This window comes from Mesoplodon bidens (assembly GCF_964165515.1).
Source record: "Mesoplodon bidens genome assembly, chromosome: Y".
Taxonomy (NCBI): Eukaryota; Metazoa; Chordata; class Mammalia; order Artiodactyla; family Ziphiidae; genus Mesoplodon; species Mesoplodon bidens.
Window position 1 is genome coordinate 41653276 of NC_138180.1, and position 23709 is coordinate 41676984.

Below are 23709 nucleotides of genomic sequence, written 5' to 3' on the forward strand. Positions count from 1 at the left end.
AACTATATTTTTTCCATATCATAAAGGCAATGGAACCAGACAAGTGAATTACAGTGAGCTTGCTACACATTTAGAATAATGGAAAACTTATAATCATGACTCCAGGCTTGCCATTTGTCCTGCAGTTTCGTTTTTGTGTGATTTTTTTTTTCCTCCTGAGGCTAATGTTTAAAATGCTCTGCGAAAAGAAACCATGTGGTTCTGTTTCCCTATAGGAGTAAAATGGAAGGAGGATCAAGCAGATTGGAAACCCACACTCCAGTTTTCGTCTAGAAAAAGATCAAGCATTCTGTACATAAGGAGAGACATGGGAGGCATCCCCATGAAAGATTCAGAGACTCCTCCCTGGCAAAGGAACCGGCTGACATAACTAAGGGTAAAAAAAAAAGAGAAAGGATGCCCAGCATCTTGTTTCTTCTGCTTTGAAACAATCAGAAATGTGTGATGAGCCTGAAAAGACCACTTCTATACCGAAAAAGAATAAAAAGAGAAGAAAATGTGCTTTGGGAGTCTATAAGGAAACAGGTATTGTGTACATCCTGGTGCATAAAGAAAACATTGTGGGGGCTTCCCTGGTGGCGCAGTGGTTGAGCGTCCGCCTGCCAATGCCGGACACATGGGTTCGAGCCCTGGTCTGGGAGGATCCCACATGCCGCGGAGCGGCTGGCCCTGTGAGCCGCAATTGCTGAGCCTGCGCGTCTGGAGCCTGTGCTCCGCAACGGGAGAGGCCGCGATAGTGAGAGGCCCGCGCACCGCGATGAGGAGTGGCCCCGACTTGCAACAACTGGAGAAAGCCCTCTCACGGAAACGAAGACCCAACCCAACACAGCCATAAATTAAAAAAAAAAAAAGGGCCTCCCTGGTGGCGCAGTGGTTGAGAGTCCGCCTGCCGATGCAGGGGATACGGGTTCGTGCCCCGGTCTGGGAGGATCCCATATGCCGCGGAGCGGCTGGGCCCGTGAGCCATGGCCGCTGGGCCTGCGCGTCCGGAGCCTGTGCTCCGCAACGGGAGAGGCCACAACAGTGAGAGGCCCGCATACCGCAAAAAGAAAAAAAAAAAAAAAGAGCTGGTGACACGTACGTGCGCCGAGACAGCGCGAATTGGAGGAAAAAAAAAAAAAAAAAACCTCAATAGGTTACCAGAGTAATTCAAGGTAAACTACAAATAAAGGATAATTGAGACAGAATTTAAAAAAAAAAAGAAAATATTGTGAACACACCCAAGAATTTTAGAAAGCATGTCGATGTCATTTACATTGATGTAAGCAAGCGGCAAAAGTCAACAAAAGGGCCTGAAGCACATTTAGTTACTAAGTCACGTGAAAATGAATCAGAACTGCATGATAAAGTTCGGGGGAAAAAGCATAAAAAAACATCGGAGGAAAGTCACGTCCTGTGATGCTGTCCAGGAGAGTCTGAGTGCAAGCATCACCCTGCCCAGATCAGAATCCCAAGAGCAGGAACCCCAGCCTCCCATGGGCCAAGAAGGTGAAATCGCACAACTACCAGTGTCTGCAGATCAAAGCAAGTCTAAGACAAGAAAGAGGAAGCGTCCAAGTGACCAGGAATTCGAGGCCTTGCCTGCGCCTGAGAGCGCTGAGAACATATACTCAGAGGGATCTCAAGTGATTGGTGAGGTCGGGACTGCAGGGGGCAATCAGGAGTCCAGTGGCCTTAAGAAAAAGTCTAAGAAAAGGAAGAGAAGATCTTCTGTTGATACTGCCGTGGCACCTGCTGGTGAGTTTTCAGTGCTCAGGACGAGCTCTGAGGACACGCGCTTTGATTCAGTGGAAGGTACTGGTACCTTGATTGAAGAAAGTGTGAAACCCAGGCCACAAGAGGAGAAACCCCAGGCCTGTTCGGAAGAGGTGCAGAGGTAACGTGTGGGTGTAGAGCCTTCTGATGGTGTGCGTCTTGGGTGTGAAGTCTGCCCGTTACCTCTTTGTTCAGCACGGCCATAGGAAGTGGCAGAAATCATAAAGAGATAGACCATCGAATGTATAGGATGTTGTGCACATTTAACTGAGTAACTTGGCAGGTACCTTGCGTTCTTCATGTACAAAATAAGGCAGTTACAGTCTGTTTTCACTAAGAATTATTCCAGCCCTGAAATTCTATGTATAAGTTTAAAAAGAATTTAAGACCCCACAATTACCTTGTCTATATGTACAGAGAGAGGAGAAAGGATCAGAGAACTTAGAATGCTACAGAACAGGAAAAAAACTTGACTTAGGGTTCTCTAAATAAAAGAAACTTAGATATCGTTCTTTATATAATTATCATTTAAGTATACTGGCCGATGAATAGATGCAGGAATTTTTTTAAAGCACTTTATTTCAGTTCCTGGGAGTTGGGACAGGTTTTCTCCCCTTTTCTACTCTGTGACGTTCTTACATTTGCTAGATTGTCCTGGCTTAAAATAGTTTCACATAGAAGTTAAATGGCAGAGGGCCCAACTCACATCATCCTCTGTGCCCTCTCTTTGGGGACATTTTTAGATCACTGATCATGATGCAGGAATGTTCTCGGCCTGTGGTTCTTAACTTGTATGGGGCTGTGGACCTGTGAAAGCTGTTGACCCTTTGCGCAGACAAATGCGTACAGTTTTGTTTTTGTTTTTGTTTTGTTTCAGTTTCCTGTCTGGGTGGTTAGCTGATGCCCTTGGCTAAGAACACCTTTGCACATCTGGCAGAAAGTCTGTGGGAATGAATTAGTGATAGATACATAGAAGACTATGTTTTCTTTATACTGCCAAGGGGAAAATATGTGGCCATTGTTAACTGCAAGGAAGCAATTGTAACGATGTAAACCCTGAATATTGACTTAACTAATTAGTAACCATTATTATAAAACAACTCATTGGTGGGGGGGAGGTGTCTTGAGTATCCATGGGTGTAGAAGAGGGCTGAGCTTATGAGGAAGTCAATATCTGAAACAATACAGTTGAGAAATAGTAACATAAGCAATGCCTGGGGGAAATAGGGCTTAAGGCGACATGTTTACCTTCCAGGCAGCCTCTGAGGTGTATCCAAGTTAGTAAAGCTACATTAAAGAGTTCAGACATCACAGACGGAATCAACTCCAAGATCCCTTCCAGCTTTAATGCTGTCGTAGTCAAAGGGAGAGTCACTGTAAGGAAAGAATCTGAAAGCCATTAGGGCACGTGACCTGTCAGTGTTAATCAATCCAGTTTTTCTCCTTAGATTAGAACCCACAAATGAAGAAGAAAGCAATTTGGAGTCGGCTATAGATCCTGAAACGAAATATTTATCTGAAGATTCGAGAGATTCAGATAATTCAGACGTGGATTTGGATTCCACTGTGAGGCAGCTCCAGGAGTTCCTCCCTGATATCAAGGAGAGGGCTGCCACTACAATTAAGTGAATATATCGGGATGACTTGGGACGCTTTAAAGAATTTAAAGCCCAGGGTAAGCTTGTGGGACTTGAATATTTGTTGAACTTTTCTATATGCGTAACTAGCCCTGACTTTCTTTTGTGAGTGGTTCATATTTATAGATTCACAAAGAGCATCCCTTAGCTACTTTCAGCTTTATCTCCTTCCAGAATCATTATCTGCACTGTAAAATTACCAAACTGAAGTGCACTAGTTTTCCTCCTCTGTGCCCAACTTCTGGTAGGGGAGGCGAGGAAAAACGGGACTAATGGATCCAGGTGATCCACAGACTAGAAGATCAAGCCCGGAAGAAGAGGGGGAGGAGGTTAAGTGGTTGAGACACTGGGAGGGGGGCACAAGTGAAATCAAATTAAAACACGCATATCAACATCATCAGCTTTGATGAGGTGTAATTTCAAGGATATTAATTTGAGGGTGAGCTGGTTGTAGTGGGCATGGCTTCAGGCAACACCCAGCTTGGTCTCCTTCTTGATTTCACTGTGTTACAAGAACCTCCCAGAAAGCTTATTGGGTTTCAGAATGAACTACAAATGTAAGGTTGTGTACTGCAAGTGATAAAAGATTTTTAAAATAAGTTTAAGATTAGGAAAATGTACTGTGTAATGCAGTCAATAATAATGAGACTTGAGTGCTTTGAGTTATGACGAGGAATAGAACGTAAATTGCAGTGACATTGTCCCCACCTCCCCCCAACATATATTCGTAGAGAATATACATGTTCATGTTTGTGCCAGCCAGTTCCCAGCACTGCCTTGGGGGGAGGAGGGGCAGAGGATAGTGAAGTGTGGGGGGGGGCGCTTCTTTTAAACTTTTATTTCAACACTGTTTGAATTTTTAATGAATATCTATTACTGTTAATTTATTTCTTAAATAACTGTGTAAAAAGGAATTGATGACACAAGAAAGGTCACATTGGAGTAGGATGGCCAGGGAAGACTTTGGGAGGACAGTGTGGCTTTGGCCGAACTCTGCAGGAGAGCCAATGTCAAGGGCACAAGCAGGGGCTGCTCCCCGATAGGTGGGGAGGAGCTGACGGGTGCTGTTGTGATTGCTAAAGACAAAACGGTGGTTCGCTTTCATTCATTGTTGACAGTTGTGTACCTTTTTCTCCTTCCCCAAATCCTAGGTGTCGCTATTAAATTTGGCAAGATTTCCGTGAAGGAAAATAAGCAGTTAGAGAAAAATGTGCGAGAATTTCTGTCTCTGACAGGAATCGAGAATGCAGACATGCTGCTGTACACAGACAGATACCCAGAGGAGAAATCTCTAATCACCGACTTAAAAAGAAAATACTCGTTTAGATTGCACGTTGGTAAGTTTAGAACTGTGGCCTCTTTGACCATCTGCAGCCTTCCAGCCTTGCACAGATAACCATGGTGAGTATTGAACACAATGCCTGGCCCGTCCAGTACATGCAGTGCATGTTAGCCGCTGCTACGTTAATAGTATTTTTATTGCCAGCCTATACGTTCAGGGATTTGGAATGTGTTCACGTCTCCCAAGGATAGTGCTTTTACAGATTTTCTAACAAATTAGATGATCAGCTTCCAGCTTTCCTACTTGGTAACAATTACGGTTTTGGTTTCTCTTCTTGACCTCTACTGTGTATTTTTTGCATACACTGCACAAAGTACTCTGGTATACACCAGAGTCTCAGACGTTTTTTAAATAGAGCCATTTTTGCGCTTTGAGCTGGAACCCTCCTCTTGGAGGTATCCTGGGGAAGTTAGAAGGTCACGAAGCAATGTAGGTTTGGACTGGAAAAAAAAATCTCTCTTGAATTTAAAGAGGATAATTTCTTAGGTGAAATGCACAAAGGAAAACAGAACAGTGAGCCCCTGCTGGGGGATCCTTTCATCTTTAGAGTGGCAAAGCAGGAAGAAGCTTATTCAATTGCAAAGTTTTTTTGTTTATCTTATGGGGAGCTGCTGGAGTGTGTCCTCCACCTCCAGATTACGGTAAAAGCTCTTTGCCTAATAAGGGTCTTTTCCGTGAATTTAGCAGAACAGAAGCTAGAGCCCCTACATACTAAGCATCTAGTTTCCAGAGATGGCCACGGAAACTGGGGATTTTGTATATCTGCTCCCCAAGACGGCTTTCTGCAGGACATAGGAAACCGCACCCTCCACCTGGGGTCTAGGATAGCGTGTGCTGTAAAAAGGGGCCCTTCTGGGTTTCTTTTATAATTGCGACTGTGTTTCATGCCACGCTCTGGTTGTCCCTCTGACCACCTCTCTTCCGACTTTAGGTAAGGGCATTGCCTGGCCCTGGAAACTCATATACTGTCGAGCAAAGATGTTTGATGTCAACAATTACCAAGGCAGGTAAGAAAAAACTTGAGCAGAGCATTTCTCTAGTCTTTGCTGATACTGTAAATCAAAACGTACACAACAAAATCGTGAAGAGTTTCGTGTGTGAAACCAGTGTGCCATCAGGTGTATGTCTCCAAAGTCCCTTTCAGTTTCCACCTCTTGAATAAATCTTCTGTCATCTTCCCCTTTCTAAATCCCTGGCTTTTACTTTATGCTGTCAATTGTAGCATTCTCCACGCGCTGCCTCTTAGCGTCACCTGTGCAGTTTTCTCGGCAGTCTCCTAAGTTGTAAGCTCCTTGCGAACCCAGACGTTCCTTCTAAGTGTGATGTGTGTCCTTCAGCACTGAGCCCAGTGCTTTGGGTTTTCAGTAAATATTTGAAGGTGGGGGTGAGCATTTGTGTGAGGTCATTTAAGTGTGATTCGGTAACATCAATGCAGAGCTTCATGTGGCGGTAGCCTTTCTGTCCTCCCTTTTTTCCTAAATAAAATACCCAATTATGTTCTGTTTCCAACATTCCAAATAAATCAAATGTAGACTGAGCGTCAGTGGTGGGTAAGCACTCTGCTTAAGGACAAAGGGATGAGGGAGAAAGCATCAGCTCCTACCCTTGAGGGCCCAGACAGCCACCTAGGGCTCAACTACTGATCTCACTTCCAGGAGGCAGATGGAGTGAATCTGTCACGGCCAGTTGGGTCCTACTGAGCGCCGTGATCTTGAATCAGGACATAGGTACTATCAGAACGTAACATTGATATGACCTCGGCTTCTTTTTAAAAATTTTTACCAAAAGAAATAAACCGGAAGTAGAGGAAAGGCGCCTCCACACAGACTGAAACCTGCCCTCTCTTTTTCCCAAGCCCCCGCCATGTACTTTAAGGAAATTCACTAAGGGTGACATTTTAAGTGGGACCAAAATGATGCTTTTGGTAAATGAATGAAGTAACCTGTTTTTCTACCTGTTACATCACTGTGGGAAATGGCATTTTTCAAATAATGAAGGTCTGTCATTCTGATAATAAAGTTCATTCACTGGTACCATATTACTTGTGTTGTGCTGACCATTTACCCTTAAAGTATGTTTCCAACTTAAGGAACTCTTAAGTGAAAAAACCATAGAAAGTCAAAAATCAAAGAATTGTAAGGCTCCAAGGGGCCATGGAGGTCAGTACACCTGTTTCCTCATTTTCGTACACTCTGTTTTTCTCTCATGTCCTCTTTTTTGTTGCTTCAAGGGTACTTTTAAGTCTTGTTTTAAATCTCAGGAAGACCCTGCTTGCCTTATAAAGGAAACTGCTAAAAAGCTTGATTCTTAATGGTGAAGGATTTCACATCTCTGTTCACCATGCTCTGCATTTTAGATCCATTTCTGAGAATGCTAGGATCTTACTGTCCCCCGGTAGTTGTGGATCATCCTCATTAGAAATGGTTAGTATTTTATTAGGGCTGCTTTTGTGTTGCATTAGTAATAACATAAACTACCACTTCTGACCCCTCTTCCTTCCCACCAAAAAGGAATTATAAAATGTCATAATGATGGCTTTTTTTCCCTTAAACATTTAAGATGTTTAATCTCAAAATCTGCATATATTATAGTGCACTTTAGTTCTTTTCTTTTAATGTATTTGCTTTTATGTGGGATTGCTGCCTCTTAACTTCCTTAAACTGTGACCGATTTGTGCTAAGGCATCTGTCACATCTTTTATTTTTGTCTGTGTTCGGTCTTTGTTGTTGCACACGGGCTTTTTCTAGTGGTGGCGAGCAGGACCTACTCTTCGTTGCAGTTTGTGGGCTTGTCATGGCGGTGGCTTCTCTTGTTGTGGAGCATGGGCTCTAGGCGCACGGGCTTCAGTAGTTGTGGCTCTCAGGCTCAGTAGTTGTGGTGCACAGGCTTAGTTGCTCCACAGCATGTGGGATTTCCCAGACCAGGGATCGAACCCATGTCCCCTGCATTTGCAGGCAGGTTCTTAACCACCGCGCCACCAGGGAAGTCCCTGTCTCATCTTTATTGAGCACCTGTTGTCTGTCAAGCATTACCGGGTTCCAAAGTGTAGAAAACTGACAGGGTCCCCACCCTCCGAGGACTTCCCCTCCAGAGCTGTGCTGTCCATCCATGTGACCACCAGCCTCATGTGGCCATGGAGCACTTGAACTATGGTTAGTCCAAGCTGAGATGCGCTGAAGAGTGAAGTATACAATGGACTTAGAAGGCTTGGTGTGGAGAAGAGAGTGTAAAGTATCTCATTCATACTTTTAGGTTCTAATTACATGTTGAAATGGCTGCATTTTTAGTATATTGAGTTAAACAAGATATGTTATTAATTCATTAAAACTAAATAAAATTAGGGACTTCCTTGGTTGTCCAGTGGTTAAGACTCCGTGCTTCCACTGCAGGGGGTGTGGGTTTGATCCTTGGTTGGGGAACTAAGATCCCACATGCCACATGCTGCCACTAAATAAAACCCCCAAACACATGGAAGGCAGAGTGGAATGGTGGAAAGTGGTCCTTGGTGATTTGACTGAGCTCCTGGATTAAGCTCACCCTAGGGCCCACTTGTATCTGGACTTTTCAATTGCCTGAGCCAATAAATTATCTTTAAAAAAATTAATAAAATTAATTTTCACCTGACCACTAGAAAATTCTAAATGACATCTGTGGCTCATATTTCCATTGGCCAGTGGTGGCCTAGACGAAGGGTCAGATAAACCAGGGAAGCCACGAGCGTACAGTTGCCAGTGGTGACGGGGGCAGCGAGAGAGCAGCAGAGTGTCCTGTGGGAGAGGACAGCAGGACACCTCCAACCAGGTGGTCAGGGAAGCCCTCTCTGAAGATGCACCATTTAAGCTGCTTCTGAAGAGCTTGCAGGAGCTTTCCAGCAGTGGAGGGAGGCCATTCCCACCCAAGGTCCAGAGGCTTTGAGGTGAGAAAGGCCGATAAGACCAATAGGGTTGAACTTAGGGAGCACCGAGCTTTGCAGGCACAGTCAGAAGTTTGGGTTTTATTGTGTGAAGCCTTTATGGATTTGGCTGGGGAATAGCATGATCAGATTATTTGTCCTGGCCTCTGTGTAAGTGAGCCAGGGACTGCGGTGACTGACTTACAGGATGCTCATGGTTGTGATGCCGAGACAGGAAGTATCTGGGCTCAGGACCTTGGTAGGACTGCGCTGAGCAGGTTTCCTGACAGCCCGCCCTATACAGCTTCTCCCAGCGTCGCAGCGTGCTGCAGTGAGAATAGTGGTTTTAAGCTTGTGGTTAACGCTTAGCTGTGATCTGTTTTCCCTTCCTCTAAGGTATAGCAAAGGAGATACCGAGAAGCTAAAGATATACCAGTCCCTCCATGGAAACGACTGGAGAAAGATTGGCGAGATGATGTCTGGAAGTAGCCTCTCTGTGGCCCTGAAGTTCTCCCAGATCAGCAGTTGTAAGTCGTGGTCTCTAGAGACCACTTTGGTGAACAAATCAGCCCACAGTGGCCCAGGGCCCAGGCATCACTGCAGGCCTGTCTTCTGAGAGAGTCATCACTCTTTCAGCCATTCTCTTACTGATTCATTTATTTCTTCATGCATATTGATGCAGCCTTTATTCACCAGACTGATTTCTGCCACACGTTATGTCAGTAGCTTTCAGTGTGACTCCAACTGCCAGGTAAACTGAAACCCACTCAGCCGGTGGGCAGGAGAACCTGGGCCACCAAGGTCCTTTCCCCCAGGTGACCAGGGAAACCATCAAAGGGAGGGCCTGTTAGTCAGGGACGTTTCCCAAAGCCAGTGTCAGTCGTCTCTTGTCTGTTCTCTTCTTTCATAAAAAGCTTCCTTGGTTATATTCTTCACCTTAAAAAGTCCCCAGTTGCTTTCAGAAGACAGTCCTTAGTGGGTGTTAGCTTCAGCCCAGAGGCTCACATGCTCCGGCCCTGCAGGCAGAGCCGTGCAGCGGGTCCCAGCAAGGCGTCTGCATGTCCGCACGTGGTAAACTCTGAGGTGGTGGAGACCACGCCTTTTGTGCCACCAACTCTGGCCACCGGTGCCACGCGAAGACTCAGCACAGCCAATTCTGCCAGTTTCCAAGAAGTAAAGCAAACATCTGGATTTGCACGTGTGTGTGAAATCAAGATCTTTTTTTTCTTGGGACTCTCTTTTTTAAAATAAATAAATTTATTTATTTATTTATTTATTTATTTATTTATGGCTGTGTTGGGTCTTCGTTGCTGTGAGCGGGCTTTCTCTAGTTGCGGTGAGCAGGGGCTACTCTTTGTTGCAGTGTGCGGGCTTCTCAGTGTGGTGGCTTCTCTTGCTGTGGAGCATGGGCTCTAGGCGCGCTGGCTTCAGTAGTTGTGGCGCACAGACTCTAGAGCACAAGCTCAGTAGATGTGGCACATGGGCTCAGTAGTTGTGGCTCGTGGGCTCTAGAGTGCAGGCTCAGAAGTTGTGGTGCATGGGCTTAGTTGCTCCATGGCATGTGGGATCTTCCCAGACCAGGGATTGAGCCCGTGTCCCCTGCGTTGGCAGGCGGATTCTTAACCACTGCCCTACCAGGGAAAACCCTCTTGGGATTCTCTTGATTTTTAAATATTCATCCAAATTGTTATTGGGGAAATAGTAACAATAACATTCTGTAGGCCAGATCGAAGATATCTGTAGCCTTCCAGCTTGCGGCCTCTTCCTTAGCATGACTGTGAGCATGTAGACAAGAAGAGCGAATCATAGAAGCTTTTGATGCCCTGCACCAAGGACTGGCTTTAGGAATTTACAGGTGCTGGGACTTCCCTGGTGGTGCAGTGGTTAAGAATCCACTTTTCCACTTCAGAGGGCATGAGTTTGATCCCTGGTCAGGGAACTAGGATCCCACATGCTGCAGAGCAACTAAGCCCACACTCTGCATCTAGAGAGAAACCTGTGTGCCACAACGAAGGTCCTACGTGCTGCAGCTAAGGCCGAACACAGCCAAATAATTTTTTTTAATTAAAAAAAATAGCTTAATGAGTGCAATATGTTAGAAAAAGAAAGAAAAAAAGAAATTCACAGGTGCCTTCATCAAGTACTGTGGTGACGCCATTGTAGCTGTTAATTTCACTCCAGAAACTCTTGGGGAGAGTTATTTATATAACATGAAAGTCGTTTGGTTATTCTCTTTCCACTAAATGTTTGGGAACCTCACAATTTCTTGCAGTAGGTATTACTCTTAGAAACAGGAAGAACAGCTTTCTCGAAGATAAAAAAAAGATTGCATTAAGAAAGGATTTGTTTTCTTTGCAGTTGGTTGTGTATGTGTGTGTGTGTGTGTATGTGTGTGTGAGTGTGATTGGTCCTTAAAAGGAATCTATGGCCACTTTCGTAGTTTCATTTTGATTTGCATGTAACTGATAGTTTTTTTGGTTTTGTTTTGTTTTGTTTGGCTGCGTTGGGGCTTCATTGCTGCGCGCGAGCTTGTTCTAGTTGTGGCGAGCGGGAGTTACTCTTTGTTGTGGCGTACGGACTTCTCATTGCCGTGGCTTCTCTTGTTGCAGAGCACGGGCTCTAGGTGCGCAGGCTTCAGTAGTTGTGGCATAAGGGCTCAGTAGTTCTGACACGCGGACTCTAGAGCACAGACTTAATAGTTGAGGCGCGTGGGCTTAGTTGCTCCCCGGCATGTGGGAACCTCCTGGACCAGGGCTCGAACCTGTGTCCCCTGAACTGGCAGGCGGATTCTTAACCACTGCACCACCAGGGAAGTGCATAACTGATAGTTTTATGTTTGTGTAATTGAGATGTTGCCCATTGTCTTCTGAAAAGTGTCTGATTTACCTTTTTGTTTATAAAGGCTTTATTTTGGGCCTTCCCTGGTGGTCCAGTGGTAAAGAATCCTCCTTCAGATGCAGGGGACGCTGGTCGGGGAACTAAGATCCCACATACCGCGGGGCAGCTAAGCCCGTGTTCCACAGCTGCTGAGCTCACGCACCCTGTAGCCCATATGCCACAAACTACAGGGGCCATGCACCACAACTAGAGGGAGAAAATTCACACGCCACAACTAGAGAGAAGTCCGTGCACCATAACAAAGAGCCTGCGCTGCAACAAAAGATCCCACGTGCTTCAACAAAGATCTCATGTGCCGCAACTAAGACCCAACACAGCCAAAACAATAAAGAAAATAAATAAATTAAGGGAAAAAAAAGACTATTTTTCTAGAGCAGTTTTGGGTTCACAGGTAAAGTGAGAGGAAGGTACAAAGACTTCCTACTTATCTCCTGCCCTACACATGCACGGCACACCCCCATTCTCAACAACCCCCAGCAGAGTGGTCCATTTGTTACAATCCGTGAAGCTACCTTGACACATCTTAACCCCCCAGAGTCCACAGTCCACATTAGGGTTCACTCTTGGTGTTGTAGCTTCTGTGGGTTTGGAGAGATGTCAAATGACAGATACCCCTCATCATCATTTTGTTGTTAATATTGTGTTTGAAAGCAAATAGATGAGCAACTTCAAGACCATCCTTTTATGTCAACAGAAAGAAATCATGGTGCTTGGAGCAAGACGGACACCCAGAAACTAATCAAGGCTGTTGAAGAAGTGATTCTAAAGGAAATGTCTCCCCAGGAGCTAAACGAGATGGATTCTAAACTCCAAGAGAATCCTGAAGGTCGCCTGTCAGTTGTTTGGGAAAAACTGTACAAAGGCATATCCTGGGTAGAAGTGGAGGCAAAAGTGGAAACCAGGAATTGGATGCAGTGTCAAAGTAAGTGGTAAGTTTGAGGCTTCTTACATAAATTTCAACAAGAAGCATTCCCTGCCCCTCTCTCAGCAACTTCCGGAGAGGGGTGGACTGCTGAGGTTACTAAGAATATCTGTAACTAACACGTGGAAAGCCTTACAGTAGGTCAAGAATGATCCTCTCTAATCCGCTGCTCCAACCACTTCAATATCGAAAGCTGATTTAAGTTAGCATTTAACCACCCCTGATTCATTGTGTGGCTTCTTCATAAAGAACTTGGACCTTTTTATTCTATTTATTTATTTATTTATTTAATTGAAGTAGAGTTGATTTACAATGTTGTGTTAGTTTCTGGTGTACTAAGTGATTCCGTTGTGCATATATATTATTTTTTTTGATTCTTTTCCAATGTAACTTATTACAAGATAGTGAATACAGTTTCCTGTGCTGTACAGCAGGACCTTGTTGTTTATCTATTTTATATATAGTAGTTTGTATCTGCTAATCTGCAATTTCAAATTTATTCCTGCCCCCTTTCCCCTTTGGTAACCATAAGTTTGTTTTCTGTATCTGTGAGTCTGTTTCTGTTTTGTAAACAGAACTTGAATCTTTTTAATATTGAATATTGACTTCTGATTTCTTCACTCTGTCCCTTTCTTCATAAAACAAGATTGTTACCTACTTATAGCATGAAAGAAATACAAAATTAACGTCTGGATATTTAGGAGGGAAATCACAAGTGTAGTGATCAGTAATACCTCCACCTTTTTACTTTTGCTTTCTAATTCAGCAGTTCCTCTGTCTTCATCCAAAGCAGGGCAGTCATACTCTTTCATCCTAGAACATCTTTAGGTACATCCATCATGAAGAAGTAGTTTCGGTCCAGATGTTGCTGCATGTTCTTTGCCCAACGTAGCTTTTCCCAGCCCTGGAGGGATTCCGAGCTAACTTTCAGCTGCAACATGACAGCTTGAAGCAGTGGTTCTACAGCCCACGACCCAGGTCTCCTGTGTAAACGGGGCTCCATCATCCTGCATAAAGGGGGCTCCGTCATCTTGACCATTAAAGAAGAATGAAATCCAGAGTGGGCATGTTGTACGTTAAAAGCAAACTGCTAGATTATACTGAGTATTGTTTATATACCTTACCGTTCTGCTGTAGAATATTTATCTTACTAGAAGACTACCCTCAGGAAATAAGGACAGATAATGTTTTGGGGGGGAAGTGTGTAATATGGAGGAACCAGAGCCCTTTCTACCCCTATATCTTAGGCTTAAAAAAAAGAGTGGGGACTTCTCTGGTGGTGCAGTGGTTGAGAGTTTGCCTGCCGATGCAGGGGACATGGGTTCGTGCCCTGGTCCAGGAAGATCCCACATGCCGCGGAGCGGCTAGGCCTGTGAGCCATGGCTGCTGAGCCTGTGCATCCAGAACCTGTGCTCTGCAACGGGAGAGGCCACAACAGTGAGAGGCCTGCGTACCGAAAAAAAAAAAAAAAAAAAAAAGGAGTGCGGGCTTCCCTGGTGGTGCAGTGGTTAAGAATCCGCCTGCCAATGGAGGGGACACGGGTTCGATCCTTGGCCTGGTAAGATCCCACATGCCGTGGAGCAACTAAGCCCATGTGCCACAACTACTGAGCCTGCACTCTAGAGCCTGTGAGCCATAACTACTGAGCCTGTGTGCCACAACTACTGAAGCCCACCTGCCTAGAGCCCGTGCTCTGCGACAAGAGAGGCCACTGCAATGAGAAGCCCATGCATCGCAATGAAGAGTAGCCCCTGCTCGCCACAACTAAAGAAAACCCACGTTCAGCAATGAAGACCCAACACAGCCAAAAATAAATAAATTATTAATTAATTACTTTTAAAAAAGGAGTGGGTTATAAAGCCTCGGTTGGAAGATGATATGTCAGTGTCTTAAAAAGGAAATGATGAAGGGGAGCCGTGCTTCAGAATCAGCATAATTAAATAACATGCAAGGGTTCTTTTTTAATTTGCAGAAAAAAGTAGGAAACTTGAATGCTGAGCATAGGTTTACTTCATGAAACATTGAAATGGCATCAGCGGGTACATTTCAAACCAGTGAACATGGGCGGCTATTCGTAAAAACTGTCAGTTTCTCTGTGTGTGCCTCATGTACCTCCCTGCTCAAGAAAGTAAATGTCACAGCTCATGATCTGTCCATCAGATTGTGACAGATTTCACTCTTCAAGAGAAGCACTTTTTAAATATTTTTAATTGGGCTGCTTCTCTCATTAGGAACTTCAGGGAACCCTTTCCCTCAGCCTTGAACTTGGGGCCTTAGAGGAATCATGGAGTCATTGATCACTTTAGTAAATCTGTGTAGTTTGGTGTTTCAGCAGCTATAATGGTAATAAGAGCAATATCTCTCTGTTTGATAAACAAGCAAAAATAAATTGAGTCTACACAGCATCCTTTAGCACCTGCAAGCAGGCTTATTCTTTTTTTTTCCTCCCTTTTATTATACTGTTTATTATGGAAATTGTGTAACACACACCAACTTAGAACTCCTTGTATCCATCACTCATTTTCAATAACCATCAACTTTCTATCTCTTTATTTACCCTCTCCCACTTTAAAAAACTTTTAAAAAGGTATATTCTTGATGGTGGTAAATCTTAGCTGTGATGAGTTGCAAAAGTTATAAAGTGGTTCTGAATAAGGACAATTTAAATGAGGAAAACAAAGGACATTTTAATGGAAACTTTACCCCGAAAATAAACTGTTTTTCTTTCTTTCAATGTAGGATGGAAATTCTCACCAAGAAGAGGACAAATGGTCGGGACGTATACCGGGGACTTAATGCCCTACAGGCCAAGATCAACCTCATTGAAAGGTACAGAAATAGAAAGTGACGATATTTTACCCGTTTTCCTCTCTAGCCAAAGAGTAATTGTTAAACAGCAGAATCTGCAGTAAGATTACCACGGTTCATATTCCTGTTCCAGCTCTTTCTATGTGCATGACCTTGGATGTGTTTCCTGCCTTTCTAGTTCTTGGTTTGTTCATCTTAAATGAGGATGATAATAACAGTACCTGCCTCTTAGTGTTATTGGCCGAAGAAATGAAAATGCATGCAAAACGTAGCATGCACTCAATAAACATAGCTCTTTGAGTCTTTAAGGCTTTCACATAGACATTGCTTACTTCTGTCCATTGGAAAATGGAGGTAAATACTTCAGGCCGAGCCCTACTGCTCTCTAGCATGCATTAGTTGGCGTCACTGCTGCTTGGTCTTTAGTTTTGTCTTTGAGTTCCTGGTCCGTGCAGAGTCCTCCCTCCCCTGATCGACAGGGAGACACAGAACTGTTTTACAAAGACTGCGAGTCTAGTGGACCTGGCCTCATGTCCAATGAGGAACAGCAAAGAGCAGAAGAAACCTTTGGATTCTGGCCGCCCTGTCCAGCTTCATTATTCTTCCGCTCTGTCAGGAAGCCTGCTTCTCCTTCATTGGTGGGCTTCCTCGTTCTCCACGCTGGCGTGGCTGGGGTTTTTCTCCTCTACCAGGGACAGCAGAGACTAGCAGAGCCAAGGAGGGCATCTCACGTCAGGCAGGCCTGGGTTCCAATGTGGGTACCACCTATGAGTCATGAAACCTTGAGCCAATGACCCGAGCTCTCAACCCTGATTCCTGGCCTGTGGAAAGGACATAATCCCCTAGCTTCATCAGGTGGTGTTGAGGGTAAATGGATTAGTGGGTATCAAGGTCTTAACCCAGTGTTTGTCACTTAGTAAGTGCTGAGTACACATGTATACTACTCTTGTGTGTCTACATTGAATGGTGAAGTTGTGTTTTGGTTTGTTTGTTTGGTTGGTTTTTAATATTGTATTTATTTATTTGGTTGTGCCGTGTCTTAGTTGCAGCAGGCAGGTTCATTAGTTGTGGCATGCAGACTCTTAGTTGTGGCATACATGTGGGATCTAGTTCCCTGACCAGGGATCGAACCCGTGCGCCCTGCATTGGGAGTGTGGAGTCTTAACCACTGTGCCACCAGGGAAGTCCCTGTGTTTTTTTTTTTTTAATTGAAGTATAGTTGATTTACAATGTTGTGTTTAACCTTTGCTATACAGCAAAGTGACTCAGTTATACATATATATATTCTTTTTCATATTTCATTCTTTTCTATTATGGTTTATCACAGCATATTTAATATAGTTCCTTGTGAAGTTGTGTTTTTTACTAGGCTTGGTGGGAGATGCAAAGGGCTCAGGAGGAGGAAGGGTGATTTTTTGGTCTGTAGCTCACCCCAAGACCTTGGGCTGACCTTGGGTTAGCATGCCAGTGACACTGGGCCTGTGTAACAGGGGAGCTGGAGCAGGGGTGAAGACGCTGAGGCCTTCCAGCTCTTAATATTCTGTGAGCCCATGAAGATGTGGATCCTGTTGATTTTTGGCTTGAAAACTTAATTTTTATTTTTTCTCATAGGTTGAATGAAATAAATGTGGAAGATGTTAATGAAATAGACTGGGAAGATCTTGCTAGCACCATAGGGTAAGGCCATTTGTTTAATATTAATCTAATGAAAAAATCAGAGAGGAGTTCTAATAAATGCCTCTCAGATTTGAAGAACAGGACTGAAATTCCTGCTGCTTATGGAACTCATCTATAAATTGTATTTGTGTATATATGTATTGGGAACACCCTGTCTACGTACCAGACCAGGTAAATCAGACCAGTCCTCCCTCCGCTCCAACCACCACCTCCACCCCAAGACACCTGAGAAGAGTGAATGAAATGTGTGCAGAGTCTCTTAAAAGCTTCATGGAGCACACCAGCTATGACTGGGATGAAGAACCCATGGTCCCTTTGCCCATAATTAGCCTTTTACCATTTGCCACATTGACTTTATCATCCCTCCCTTTTCCGCTCCCTTCTACAAGGGAATAGAATTCTTTCCCTTAACCGTTTCAGTGTTAGTGGTGGACGCCATGTCCTCAGCAAGGCTGTTATTCTGCATCAGCACAGTGATCGTACTGAGGGCACCTGACACTGATGCACTACTATTGTCTAAAACACAGCCCCCATGCAAATTTCACCCAGCGTCCCAGTCCTGTCCTTTATAACACTTTCCCCCTGATTTAAGATCCAGTCCAGGATCTGTCTCCTTAGAGTCTTCTAAACAGCAGAGTTGTTCTGCCTTTTCTTTTCTTTTTTTTTAATTATTGGAGTATAGTTGATTTACAGTGTTTCAGGTGTACAGCAAAATGATTTCTGTTATAGATTTTTTAAAATTTATTTATTATCTTATTTATTTAATTTTGGCTGTGATGGGTCTTGATTGCTGCGCGTGGGCTTTCTCTAGTTGGGGCGAGCAGGGGCTACTCTTCATTGCGGCTCGCGGGCTTTTCATTACGGTGGCTTCTCTTGTTGAGGAGCACGGGTTCTAGGCGCGTGGGCTCAGTAGTTGTGGCTCGTGGGCTCTAGAGCACAGGCTCAGTAGTTGTGGTGCACAGGCTTAGTTGCTCTGCGGCATGTGGGATCTTCCTGGACCAGGGCTCGAACCCATGTCCCCTGCAGTGGCAGGCAGATTCTTAGCCACTGCACCACCAGGGAAGTCCCTCCATTATAGGTTATTACAAGACATTGAATATAGTCCCCTGTGCTATACACTAGGTCCTTGTTGTTTATCTATTCTATATACAGTAGTGTGTATCTGTTAATGCCTTTGTCTTCTACGATGTTGAAATTGTGGGAAAATACAGGCTAGTCATTGTGGAGAACTTGCCTCAGCTGGGGAGTTTGTCAGACGCTTCCTCACTGTTAGATTCGGGTTTTGTATTTTACACGGGAATCAGTCACGGGGGAGGCTGTGTTTGTGTCACCAGGTCACATCCCATCATGAGGCATGTGGTTCTGATTTTGATCCCCTGGCTCTGGCGGCCTCTGCCACACTGCCCCACTGTAGAAAAGTAAGTTTTTCTCTTGGTGAAAAGAAACGGCCACGGGGAGATATTTTGAGACCACATCAAGCTCCTGTTCCTCTTCGGATTTGCCTCAGTGGTTTTGGTGTGCTGTTCCTTTGCATTTCTCCTCCGAGGAGTGAGATTTCATCGGTTGTCACTGTCTGTCTTCTTTGCTATGGTCCTTGCATTTTCAATCAGTTCCTGCCACTGGAGGAGAGGCCATCACTCTGAAGACCTGAGTTCACTGCTGGCCAAGCAACAGAGAGCTGGCTGGCAAAGCACAGTCCCTCTAAGCAATGCAAACTGTTGAGCATCACAGGGCTCAGGGGTTGGTGGGCTTTGGGAGGTGGGGATGTTGAGGGACTGTCTGGCCTTTAGTTCGGGAAGGGTGCTGAGGGGAACAGGGCTGCCACAACCTGGCTGCCTTTCAGAAACGTGGCTGCTGGCGTGAGGTTGTCACTGATCCATTAGGAAGGGTGTAAACTGGTTCTGCTGGTTAGTTATTTACACCTTGGGATTATGGACAAAGAACAATCAGTCCTTTTTTTTTAACTTGGAGAATTGGAATCTTTTCGTGGCAGGCCCTGTTGGGAGTCACAGACACATGCCCATGGTTCCAAACCCTTTCCTCTTCTAGCTCGTCTCAGGGGTGGGGCACCAGCTCTTGGGTGTGGGTCCCTGAGAGGGGAGGGTGTTAGGGGCTTTGAAGGAAGGCTGTCCTGCTGTGTACCCCACCAACTCCCATCCTAAGAAGTATTCATGTCGACAGGTCCCTCCCTTTGTAATATCAAACCCCTTTTGAAAAATCTGACTTTTCCAATAAATGTTTGTGTATCTTGTGACATTGCCACAAATCACATTTCTTAAATTAAAATGGGTTTTTAATGATTTTAAGTAGAATTATATACTTAAATATTGATTGTTCTGGTTAAGGTTTAGAAATCTCAAAACTGTAAAACAGACATCATGGCATCCAGTCAAATACCATTGGAAATAGTACATCCTCAAAGTTTTAATAACGAATTAAAACAGTGAAAATAATTAAATTAGAAGTTCGGTCTCTTCAGGTTCTTTAAGCCTCCCTTGTGAATTGTTTAGGCAGGATTTTAAAGAAAGCATCTCCACCTAATGAGATGTAACACCTACTTCGTTTGAAAATGTCCAGGTCAGTTATTGTTACTTCTTGAAGCCTGAGCTTTGATCTGCAGAACAACCTGTGTGTGGGGCGCTGTGGGAAGAGGGAAGGCATAGATGCCCTAGATCTTGGGCTTTGCAGTCAGGTGGACCGGGCGTCAAGTCCTGGGACTCTGCTCATAATTTAGCCAGCCTTGGGCAGGTCATTCCCTCACTTGCCTCTGCGTAACGGTTTCCTCATCTGTGCAGCTTTGTAACAGCACCGTGATGACGACGACAGCAAGGAGACAGTGCGTGTCATGCCATGCACACGCGGCGGGCAGCTGCTGCCATGAGGAGGCAGAGAGAGCCCAGCCATCTTGTACTTCCACATACCTAGCAGATCCAGTTATTCCCACTAATCATATAACAACTAGATTAATTAATTACTGAAACAAATATGCCACGCTTTTGTGGCTTAGGAAGTGAGTGCCCAGGAAGTGAAGTTAGTGATTTTCACTTTAAAAAAAATATTTAAGATGTGGTTGTTTCTGTCCTACTTATTGTAAATGAAAAGTGGATATGACTCACCAGAATATCGTAAGCATCCACTTTATTTAGCTTTGTAAAGTAAAAAATCCAGACCCCTGCCTTTGCATTGTGACAAATATATAGTTAGCCTGAAGGTAGTGGTTAAGAGTGTAGGATTTGTGAAATGTTGCCATTGGCAGCAACACGGATGGACCTAGAGATGATCATACTAAGTGAAATAAGCCACACAGAGAAAGACAAATAGCATAGGATATCAATTATATGTGGAATCTTTAAAAAACTGATACAAATGAACTTACTTACAAAACACAAATAGACTCACAGACATAGAGAACAGACTTATGGTTACCAAAGGGTTAGCGGGCGGGAGGTAGGGGGATAACTTAGGAGGCTTGGATTAACATATACACACTACAGTATGTAAAATACATAAACAATAAGGACCTACTGTATAGCACAGGGAACTATACTCAATATCTTGTAATAATCTATAATGGAAAAAAAAATCTGAAAAAATTATATATATATATATATATATATGTACAACTGAATCTTTCTGCTGTACCCTTGAAAGTAACACAACGTTATAAATTAACTATACTTCCATTAAAAAACACTGATATCAAAAAAAAGAAAGAAAAAAGTAGAATTTGGAGTGGACCCAATTGAAGTCCCAGCCCTTCCCCCCTATTCACTGTAAGATCTTGGGCATCTTCTCTTGGGTTCCCCATCTCCAAAACGAGGGATAAGCATAGGAGGCCCCACACAGAGTGGTCGTGAGGGTTATTTGTTGCTCTGCGGAGAGCCCTCAGGGTGGGGCTGAAGACAATGTTAGCATCAGCCCCTGTGAGCTAGTGTTACACCTTGTCTTCTCAACTGGTAGTTTAGATTATTCTAGTTTAGACAGAATCCGTGTTGTTGTACTTCTGTTTTTCTTCCTTTTGTGTGTGTGTGTTTAACCAGATGAACAATAGCTTTTCATACGTGTCTTATTTTTCTCACATGTGTAGACATGAGGATTAAGGAAGCTGCTTAGGTCTGTAGACCACCCCTCAATCAATGCACTTAGTACACAGGACTGAAATGATTAATTTTTAAACTGCCACTAACTTTTTGACACCTTTTCCTTTCTAAAGGGGTGTTCCTCCATCTTACGTCCAAAGTAAATTTTATAAGCTGAAAGCTTCCTGTGTTCCGTTTTGGCAGAAGAAGACTTTTCCAGGTCAGTATTTTCGATATCTGAATAGTTAAAAACGCAGCATATGGGGACACACGCTGGTAGTGTGACCTTGGGTAGTGACTTTTGGGAACCTCAGATTCTTCAAATGGAAAATGGTAAAAATTGGCAAATTATAACCCCTACCTGACAGGACTTTCAAAAGTACTAAATGAGATAATGAGCTTGAGAAGTATGGTCACCAGGCGGCCGGGCGTTTAGCAAGCACTGGGTGAGGAGCTGCGAGTGCTTCTGGATTGCACAGCACACATGCTTACACCACATGCCTGCACACACACTGATCCACAAAAAACTGGAGGTACAGTTTCTTCTCTGCAGCCATTTGTAGGTGGTTTACATATGTAATTCCCAAACCTGGACTATCGGAGTCAGGTGGGGAACTTGGGAAAAAAGATACATACCTGGGTCTCATCCCAGACCCAGTCGATCCTAGTCTCTAGTCTGGGTCCAGAGGCTAGATTTTTCTCTAACAAGCTCACAGATGAGTCGCCAGTGGCCTGCCCAGCATCATTGTTTGGGAACCACTGGTTCGGGTAACACTGCACCCTGCAGTGTGTGACAAAATGCTCCTTGCTTTCAGCGGACAGCACTTCCTGGGTTTGAATCCTGGCTTCGCCCTCCTGACTCTATGACTTTGGATGAGCTTCATGTCTTTATGCCTCATTTGAAACACGGGTGAACAATAGTGCCTACCTCATAGCATTTTTGAGAGGATTGAATGAGTGACTATGAATAAAGCAGTTAGAGCCAGGTCTTGCACACAGTAGTGCCAGTAACAATGCATTGTCATCATCTGTGCCATCCGTCCTTTGACCTTGGGAAGAGGCTTTGTCAGATCATCTCAAGATTCAGTTTCTTTTCTTTAGAGATTATAGACTACCTTCATGAGACTAGTCTACCGTTGCTTCAAGAAAAATTAGAGAAGAAGATGGAGAAAAACGGGACTGAGATCCAGACTCTGGCAACCCCCAAGCCAGTCTTCCTGTTTCGAGACATCTTTTGTTGTGACGATGACAGTGAGGGAGAAGACGGAGATGAACAATGTTAAGCGGCTGATACTCTCTTGTCCATTTTTCTAGGTCTGGTTGTGTTTATGTACATGTCAATAATGCTATTTCCACTATTGATTTTACTGAAGAAGGTGCAACAGCCAAAGGAAGGGTATGAAAATAATAACATACTGTGGAACATTAAAAATTGATTCACATTTCATATTCAAGTTTGTCTGAATGTGAAAAGAAAGGCGAGTACATGAGTTGATTTAATATTTTCTGTGCTATTATATTGAAAATTATCATATTGAAAATACTTACAACTAATGGTTTTCATACAACAACAGGATCCCAAGTCCCTCTAATGGCAGCAGAGGGTAGTCATGTCCAAGGAACATTTTCTTTTTGTTTTTTTTTTTTTTATGGCTGTGCCACATAGCTTATGGGATCTTAGTTCCCCACCGGGGATTGAACCCAGGCCCTCAGCAGTGAAAACGCAGAGTCCTAACCCCTGGACCGCCAGGGAATTCCCCAATGAACATTTTCATGGTGTGGATTCAACTATACGTGCATTCAGCAAAACAGAGAATGTTAACAATTTTAATAATGCATGCCATTTTTTTCTGTGTTTCAGTTGTTTAGATGTATATTTTAGTGTGTGTGCGTATTAGGTAAGTGGTACAGGGACGTTTGTGTTCCTGGAAGCTGGTTTCGGTTCCCATGTGCCTGTCATGGTGTGCGTATCTCATCTTCCCGAGTGTGATTCTAGTGTTTAAAGATAAGTATTTTTCATACAAGATGCCCTCTCAAAGCCAGTCACAGAATTCTTCTGGTGTTTAACTGGAAAAAACAAAGAATCCAGCAGTCTCTTCCATTGCTTCTGGAAAAACTGCCTCTGTTAGACTTCCCTTGCTGGCAAGGGGAATAAAGTGCCCAGGCTTCTAGCCTCATCTGTACAGGGGAGAACATAGAAAGGAAGGTGTGGGTGAGCAATATCCCATACAGTGAGGCCACCCTCTGGGCCAAGGTGCAGCACCCTTGTCTCCTGAGTGTAGCATCATGCTGTGTGATGTTGGTTAATTCATCCACAAAGCTAGACATGTTTCCAAGCTTGCCGTCATCAGAGAAGGAAGAATAGAGAGAAACAAGTTTAGGAGTCCTCATTCACCAGTATATCCACAGCACCTATCATGGTGTTGTGCAAATAATAGACACTCGATAAATATTCAGGGCACAAATGAGTATTTTCTTTTTAAAACTTAATTAATTACTTTATTTTTGGCTGTGTTGGGTCTCCGTTGCTGCAGAGGCTTTCTCTGGTTGCGGAGAGCAGGGGCTACTCTTCATTGCAGTGCACGGGCTTCTCACTCTGGTTGCTTCTCTTGTTGTGGAGCACGGGCTATAGGTATGTGGGCTTCAGTAGTTGTGGCCCATGGGCTCATTAGTTGTGGTGCACAGGCTTAGCTGCTCCG

The 23709-nt window shown here is 44.1% G+C and overlaps 1 pseudogene across 1 annotated transcript; it reads left to right on the top strand.

The window, feature by feature from the left end:
- Positions 1 to 670: 670 nt before the first annotated feature.
- Positions 671 to 22335, top strand: LOC308609670 (transcription termination factor 1-like; annotated as a pseudogene). The gene is made up of 10 exons: positions 671 to 1876; positions 3204 to 3430; positions 4544 to 4729; positions 5666 to 5741; positions 9023 to 9153; positions 12219 to 12453; positions 15186 to 15275; positions 16866 to 16931; positions 21145 to 21230; positions 22112 to 22335. The product of its transcript is annotated as a transcription termination factor 1-like (transcript).
- Positions 22336 to 23709: the final 1374 nt, after the last annotated feature.